The following is an 8967-nucleotide window of genomic DNA, read 5'->3' as shown; positions in this document are numbered from 1 at the left end:
AATAGAATCTTCTTGATACTTTGTGGCTCAGATTTATGAAAAATTTATTTATCAATTTATGAAAAAACTAATGCACTACTCCAAGCAGTAGCCATTGGAATTCTTGTCCAAAGGCAAATCAGGACAACCAAAGTTGTGATCTGCCCTTCTTATTTAGTAGACTACATGCATTTGTGTATTTATCAGGGACATTTGAAATTGTTGGTCAAGATTCTCTCTTTCCGGTGCATTTGTAGATAAAGTAGTCATTTATTCTATATACTGCATAGTTTAATTTTGTCTAGTTACCAGGTTCCTAATTAATGTCTAAGTCCATATTGAATTAAGAGATATATTTTACTAGCTGTTTTTTTTTTTGGAGTTTTCTAATAAGAGAAAAGTAAGAGTAAGTGCTGCTATTAACTCTTAATAACTAAATTCAATTGCAGTCTTTCTCAAGCCTATTATATCTTCTATTTCTTCCCCCTTTATTTTTAGCCTTACCTCTTTGCACCCTCACTGACCAAATGATCCCATTCTAGGCTACTACCAGCTGTGAGGATTTCAATAAGCAATTTTCTCTAAGTGCTTTCTTCTGAACCTTTCTTATATAGCTTGCAATCTTTCTTATTGAAACAGAAGTTTTATGATCATTTTGGCTAACAAAAGCACAAATGACAAATCAGACCTCATTTTAGCAGTGTGCTTAACATAGGAGATTCATGCATTCAGAGAGAGTTCTGTACAAGCTCCTACTTCATCCTTACTTGGAAATATTTGCCTTTATAAATTCACAGGAAAACTAAGGCATATGAGTATTCAAAACAACTCTCTGCAGTGCAGTCGTCCACAAGGGTAGTGTCTCTGTCCAGTTCAAATGTGCTTTTCTCCACTGACTGCAGTATAATCATAGTAGTGTAGAGCAGAAAAGAATTTCTGTCAAGGGACAAATTTGCACTGTGTATTTTGGAGTTTTTGTGACTGCAATATGTCACTTTTGGCCATACATTTTATGAAAACTAACACTCAAAAAAAAAAAAAAAAGAGAAAGAAAAAGAAAAAAGATGAAAAAATAACTTCAACTGTTTTGTATTCTTATAATACTCCTAGTGTGTTTTAATAATGACATTATTAATGCCATCATTTCAGCTATATAAATATGTGCATATTAAAATTTTCATTTGCATACATTTTTTACCATCCAGAAATGCCAGTAATTTGACAAGTGTTAGTATGAAAGTTAAATCGGAACATATTATTTTCCAGTCCAGTCAATGTTTGCTGTATTAACCTAATCATGCTTTCAAAAGTAGTTTTCACTTCATATGGAATTTTATTTCTTATAATGATTTGTATTTGAAAAATAATGCATATTCCAGCTCACAGCAAAATGTATCCTTCACCTTTTTTCCTTATTAGAATTATTCCTCTATTATTTGTACTTTCTCTGTTGCTCGTTCTATAGTCAGTCCTTACTGCATATGGAGATCAGACAATAATGCCGAATAAAGATAATATCCATCAGATTCTTAACTGGTCTTTTACTTCTTTCATGTACTGGATAGAAAATGAGTAATGAAAATGATAAACTGATCGTTGGGAATGGCATTAGGATTAATTTTCAAATTTTATATTTACTTTATCTTACATTATTTAACATATATTTTTAAAGCTGCAATATTAATAAAAAGCAGAAGAGGACAACTTCAAATAACATTTTTGTTTTGTTAGTATTTCTTTTACTTTAATGTAAAGCACCTATTTCTGCAACTGCAGAATTACTGGAGGAAAGGGAGAAAAGATGTGCAGCACAGGGATATTTATTGCTCCTGCTAGGACCACCCATCCAAAGTACATTATCATATTGCCACGTACTGCCGTGTACTGCATTTCCAACTGTACTACTGTGAAGTTATGTATTAGCAGGTCACGATGCAGGTAAACAAGTCACTGCTATTACAAACTCACATTATCTGCTGAGTCATGAACTTTTGCAACAAACCAAGAAAAATACACTTGTAGAAATGTGGGAAGCCAGAAATCAATGAACCTTGTGTATGAGACATAATGCTTTAGTTATTATAAGAGAGCCTTACAATAAGGCAGTAGGCCATGAATTGTTGATTCTATCATCATATGCTGCCACCTACCAGAAAACGTCACACTTGTACTAACCAGCCATATATTTCTGAGGCTGGTGAGGGAACACAGACTGCTTTCTGAGCTGTTTTCTTTTGCAGGTTCACTGGCAAGACTAAGAAATCTCAGAGGATACAAAAAAAAAATATATATATATATATATTGCCACTTACTGCTCTTTGAAAAGGCTCGACACAGACTGTTTCCTCAAGTGAACTTAAAAGGCAAGTGTCAAGTCATCAATGGAGTCAAATTCTCTAAATAAAGTTGCACTGTTTTTATATATTAAGATTTTGGGTACATGTGGGTAAAAGATTCTTTGAATAGAAGCATTTATTTCTCTTCAGGCATAGCAATAGGCTAAGGTTGTCAGCAAGGTGTCTCTCGCACTCAGGTATTCTGTAAGTTCTTCCTGATTTGCAGCCAGAGTTCCCAGCAGAGGATGGTATGGTCCAAAATGTCTGTCTATTTTGAGAAAAACAGGATTTTTTCATGATCTTGCTCACTGGACAGGAAGACAACCTCTCTGATGTGAGCTTTTAGTAATACATAGACTTGCTTCCATTTGTGTTGAGAGCAATTCCAACAGAATTTACCAGTAAAACTACTCAATATTGTCCTATTTATCTGAATCTTACAGATGACAGAAAATGTTTGTTTCACTTTCTAGCATGTTCTCCAATACTTTCATTTCAGACATTATAATCTCTATAACTTGCTCATAACTGAAGTTGGCAGGACAATTCAATATAGCAGAACAAGCTGAAGTCTCTGGTGTTTATCCCTGAAGCTACTGTGATCTGGGGAAAGCTTGCTGACATCTGTGAGACTGGAGGGAGCCTCTTCCAACATTAGCTGATGTCCATAGTACCCATGCTGAAATGTGCCTTTTGGGGAGGAAATTACCATTGTAAAATTGTTGGCAATTCAAAGGCCTTTAAGTGGAACACCAAATTGCATAAGGCCAAATTTCAGTCTTTAGAGCATTACTGTCTTCCAACACACAGAGAGAGCACTGTCAGACACATTGCTCAGCATCTTTTATTAGGTCAGTATCTTTTCCCTGAGGGAATTCATTTATTACTATGGCTAAAGCTGCTTTATCGTTTTAGAATTGTATTTACTTAATCTGAACCAGTAAAAAGAACTGTAGCTTAGATGATAGCAAATGGTCAGAATAAGAGCCCAAGGGATTAATTCTAGAAAAATTCTGCATGAAAAGGCAAATCTTTCCTTGCAGAGACCATACTCGAGACTTTGATCTCAGGGGAATGGGTTGTGGAACAGCAGATGTTCCTCCTGGTTGCAGCAGAAAAGCACTTCTCTAAAATTTGTATGAAATTTCGAAAATATGTTATGTATGTTCAATAAAAGGTAAAAGTTGAAGTACAATGACAGGATTATGTCTTCAACTACAATTAAATTCTTGGTTTCATTTGCTCGAAATTTCATTAGAAGTCATAAGTCAGATCCACCGATCTTGTTTGCATTACTTTCCTGACATAAAACATCTGTAAATCTTAACTAAATGGTATTATTCCATGAATTATTGTTGATTAATTCAACTATTACTAGCAGAAGTTATTTTAGGGAAAAACAGAACGTTTTTTTCCCACTGATTAGTAAAATAAATATGTTAACTGTTCAGCACTCCATAAATTAAAATAGTAATAATACTTTTTGTAATCTGTAGCCTGAATTTACCTCAGTCTACAGACACTTCTAAAAAGAAAAAAGTGTAAATTTTTGATAAATTCCAAGTCTGAGCTGCATTCATGATATCCTAATCAGCTTAATAATGCTATCATTATATTTGATTGTTATTTTCTTCTCTTATATTTAAGACTGTTCTCTTTTCTTCAAATTTGATTAAAACAAGAATATTTTTTAGTATTTTGCACTCTCCCTTTCATGAGAAGAATGGCAATATTATCACAATTAAAATGAAACGTTCAAGGAGAGCTGTCTAGTTCCAGATCTTTGAGAGGAGCTGTGCAGAGCTAGTTGCTTTAATTGAACTAATGAATTCAGTCTACAGTACCCCATGCAGATATCCTTTTACTTTAGCAGCTATATTAAATGTTTTCTATTAAAAGTCACACTAAATCGGAAAATTTGTCTGCATAATCTGAAGTGTACACATTGATTTCTCCAATTTTACATCTGACTTTTTATTATGCTTTGTAATATTTTCAGGCGCATGAACAAAGGATTGAAAATCATAAGGATTTCTACCCTTTGGTTAGAGAAAGTTATGTTCTTGCGTGTAAAAGGATCTGTCAGTCTTCTTCATTAAATTTTATTGTGATTTTTGTCTTCTTTGCATACTTCCTATTGCCACATTGGACTGAGCAGCACTTTGTTGTCAAGGTTCACAGAATGGCCAAGTACTCAGGGCAGTTTCAATCCCTATTAAAGTTGACATGATTTGGACTATGGTTGAGATGACCTTTTCCTTTTGGAATTTGATATAACTCATTTTTTAGTCAGTCTTACCCTTCAGGTCCATTTCAGCTATACTCTGTAGGCCATCAAAAGACAGGCGCTGTCTTCAACAGAGTTGGATTAGGCCCTCAGGGTTACACTGACAGTGTTTATACCATGGATTGTAGGTTTTTTTTTGTTTGTTTGTTTTGTTTTTTTTCCAATGGAAAAAAAAATCCTTTGAAAAAAAAAAACATAATGAAGCTTTCACAAGAGTCAAACTGATATTCAATATTGTCATATTAAAGACAGTTTTGTAAAAATAATTGTGGAGGATTAGACTTTTATCATGAGCTTTCTTAGATAAAGTCTATTTTAATTATATCATAGATACAACTATTTTTATGAGGAAACTTGCTTTGTATACATATTCACATAATTTATATTTATAAGTGTAATTATGAAAATGAAGGAAAAAAGGAAAAAACAGCACAAATCAGGCATATAATATATACATACTATACATACATATAATACATACATACATATACATAATACATACAAGTTTGTTAGCTTTTTTAATGATGATAGTAAATAACCCTTAATTCAGAGGATGAATGACTACATTGTAAAGTACCATATAGAGTACTGTGCAGGAGTTCTATTAGACTTTAATTTCTGCTACTTATATACCAAAGATAATCTCAAAGCTATATTTTACCAGAAACTATTATAAACAAATAAATCAGGAAAAACTATGTGATAGAAAATTCTTTAATTGAGGACCATCCAGTTTAAAGTACGTGGAATTTTCTTTTTGATTTGTGATGTGATGCATGAGAAGTAACCACACTAAAAATTTCTGTCGTTTTCATTCTAAGAATAGCACTTCCTCAACCTCTATGTAGAATTCCATCCCTTCCTCACAGAATAACTTCATTCACATTGCATAGAAGTTAAAGTGTATGCCTTGCAAAAATTGAGCTAGGTCTCTGAAGTAGGTATTCTAAATTTGTTTTTTTAATGTCAATCCCATAGAAAATCATTGTGTTAATTGGACGCACTTCAAAAATATAACCTGGATAATTTAAAACAACAACACATATTTAAAAAAAAAAAAAAAACTTGTATAAAAGAAGTACAACCACATTAAAAATCAGAGTAATCTCTTCATGTTTTAAACGGAAAAATCATATTGTTGTTAATTATATGATTGTATTTATTTTATATTACTGAACAATTTTTGCTTAAACTAATAAAAAATATTTTCTAGCAATCTCTTCTGGCATATCATATGTTGTGTAGATCAATACCCTTATTTATCTCCAGACTCATATTTATCTGTTTGACATAGAACTGTGAATTTATTTCCATAAAACCTTGTGAGATGAACAGTGTATCATTCCCATTCTAAAAAAGTAAGGCTTCTTTCCCTTTATAGATTAAATCTAAGATTATCTACAAATCCTAAGTGTCCAGAATAAGAAATTTAGAATCTGATTTTGCAGAGAGTTTATATTACATTTTATACATTCAAAGCACAGTCTCCGTTGACTGTATACGCACTTCTATAAATCAGAGTCTAGTCTCAAGTTAGACACCTAGAAAATGAGAAACATGTAGTTCGTAGTCTCCTCTGAAAAACTAAATTTAAGTGACTTACTATGATCAGAGAACTATAATTCCACAAAAGCAATCTACTGTCTAGGTCAACAATTAACTAGAAAGTTAATAGCTGTAACTAGAAAGCTATAAATAGAAAGACCTCCTTTCTTTTTATGCAGAAGGTGGAAAATTTAGGTTCACTCTCTGGGTCATATCAAGCAATAAAGGAATAACTGCTAGTACCACTAAGTTGTCATTCTGTGCAAAATTCTGTATGCTATATGGATGAGATACATACTTAACAGATTTCACAGGTATTTGCTCACAGGGTAGGGTAATTTCTGTGCTAAAGTCTGAAAAATCTCTTTTAGAAATAAACAGAAATCTTAAGGAGTATAATATGTAAAATAAATTATTTTCAAAATTTACCAGGTTTTCGTGACTGTCTGGAACGTGGTTTATCTTTTACAGCATTGCCACTGTTGAAATACACTATCACATGGCAACAAAATTTAATGGAATATTGGCATGAAGATGCAACCTGTATATTGTCATTGGTGTTGAGACATACATAGTGTCATACTATAACCTGGAATCAAAACAGTATTTTATGGAGTGGCGACTTGTAAATTTTCACATCAAAAAAAGTTCAAGATGCAACCCTCAGTCTTGATTGCCTTTTGGGATAGGAAAGTTGTAATCCTTCTAGATTTCCTCAAAACTGGACAGAATATCAACTGACTGCTACATCATGACATCGACTAAGCTGAGAGCTTGAAATACAGAAATACAGTCCTGGAGAGACAGTAAGGCCAGAGGAGAAGACAATCTTTCTCTTGCAACATGATAATGCCAGACCTCACACGGGTTTGAAGACTAAGGAGTACACTGCCAATCTTGCCTGGGCTGTACCACCAGACCCACCACACAGTTTGAGTTTAGTGCTTTCTGCCTTCTATTTATTCAGGCCGGTGAAATATAGACTGCTATTTTTCTATCATCAGTGCTGTCATAGCCACTGTGAAACAATGGATTACCTCCACTGATGCAAATTTTTACAAGTGTTGCATGCAGGCTCTTGTTCACCACTGACAAAAATGCACAGCCAATAGTGATGACTATGTCGAAAGTCGTGTTTTGTAGCTGAGTCATCTCTATCAAATAGTATTACTGTGCTGTTTTAATCTGTTGTAGTTGCCATGGAAATAAATAGGAGGCATTACCTTTGGAGTGATCTACATAGAATGTTACTGTTGGCTTCTACCTGTTGCCATTTCATTGACAGACTAGGGTCATCATAAATGGAGTAGTATAATGACAACAGGCAATATGAAAATATAATCTTATAGTCTACAGATATTTTTAGGTATTATATTTAAATAGTAGGATCCTGGGTTTTATTTTAAAATGTTGATGTAATATGAGATAAGCATTTCCTAATAATAATGACTACCTACTAAACACTAAAGTCTAATGCAGTACTGTCTTTCCTTTAGAGTTGAATGTGGCCTCTGAGAAGAATCAGGAGCAGACCTACAGGTCCAAAAATGATAAAGACTGAAACATTGCAAGGGGCTGTAGTAAAAATATTGCAAGAGTTAATGAAGAACAGTTTCACTTGCCATGGTCTTCACAATTAGATGCAATTTTAAGTTTAAAAAATATCTGTTTTCCAATATTCTTGAATAAGTTAAAATCTTCATATCTGATTTTTTTTTCCCCTCTAATTGGATGCAGAAAAAAATCTCTTACTATCCTGCTGACACCTGTATTAAGTTTCTTTACTGGTTTTGGTTGTGCTTTCAGTATAATTCAGAATATTAATGATGATTTTTATAGCCTCCCATAGTCTGAGATTTGGAGCTCACTGTCAGTCTTCCTGCTATCAATTAGTAAGGTAGAAGTTTTAGACTAGCATGCATTTAAATACTTCTGTAGCATTAATATGCTGCTGCTGGAATTACCTATTAGTAATTACCAATCAAGTATAGCCAGCCCAGTATGTATTCCTTTCAAACAATAGCAATAATAGCAAAGGATAATATGCAATGAGAGAAATCCTCAAAAACTATACAAGTAAACATTTTTTTTTTTTTTTTAATATAGAAACTTTCATTTAGAAGAGCAATATAGACTGCTTCTTCGAAAGCTGTTATTCTAGTACAAATTCTCAGCATTTGAAGGCTTTGTTGGCAGATCACAGTGGCAGACCATTCCTTAATTAGACAGGTTTTCTTAGCTCCAAAATTTGACAACCTAGGAGGATGACATGTTAATCACAGTATTGTAGGGATTGAAAGGGACTTACAAAGATGACCTAGAGCAACCCGCTGCTAGAACAGGTTCCCTACAGTAGGTTGCTCAGGAAAGTGCCCAGGTGAGTTTTGAATATCTCCAGAGAGGGAGGTTCCACTACCTCTCTGGACAGCCTGTTCCAGTGCTCTGTCACCCTCATAGTAAAGATTTCTTCATGTTCGTATGGAGCATTCTATGTTCCAGTACATGTCCATTTTGCTTTGTTCTGCTCCTGGAAGCTTATGAAAAGAGCCTGACCCCATCCTCTTGAATCCCAACCACTAGATATTTATAAGTATTGATAAGATCACCCCTAAGTCTCCTCCAGGCTGAACAGTCCCAAACCTTTCAGCACTTCCTCATAACAGAGATGATCCAAGCACCCTCATCATTTTTGTGGCCCTTTACTGGTCTCTCTCCAGATGATCCCTGTCTTTTTTGAACTGAGGAGCCAGAACTGAAGACAGTATTCCAGATGTGGACTTACTGGCAAAGGAGAGGAGGATCACCTCCCTTGACTTGCTA

This window comes from Lagopus leucura, unplaced genomic scaffold (assembly GCF_019238085.1).
Source record: "Lagopus leucura isolate 7727_CA_CO unplaced genomic scaffold, USGS_WTPT01 Super-Scaffold_73, whole genome shotgun sequence".
In the NCBI taxonomy this organism is placed as follows: domain Eukaryota; kingdom Metazoa; phylum Chordata; class Aves; order Galliformes; family Phasianidae; genus Lagopus; species Lagopus leucura.
This window is presented reverse-complemented; position numbering follows the sequence as displayed.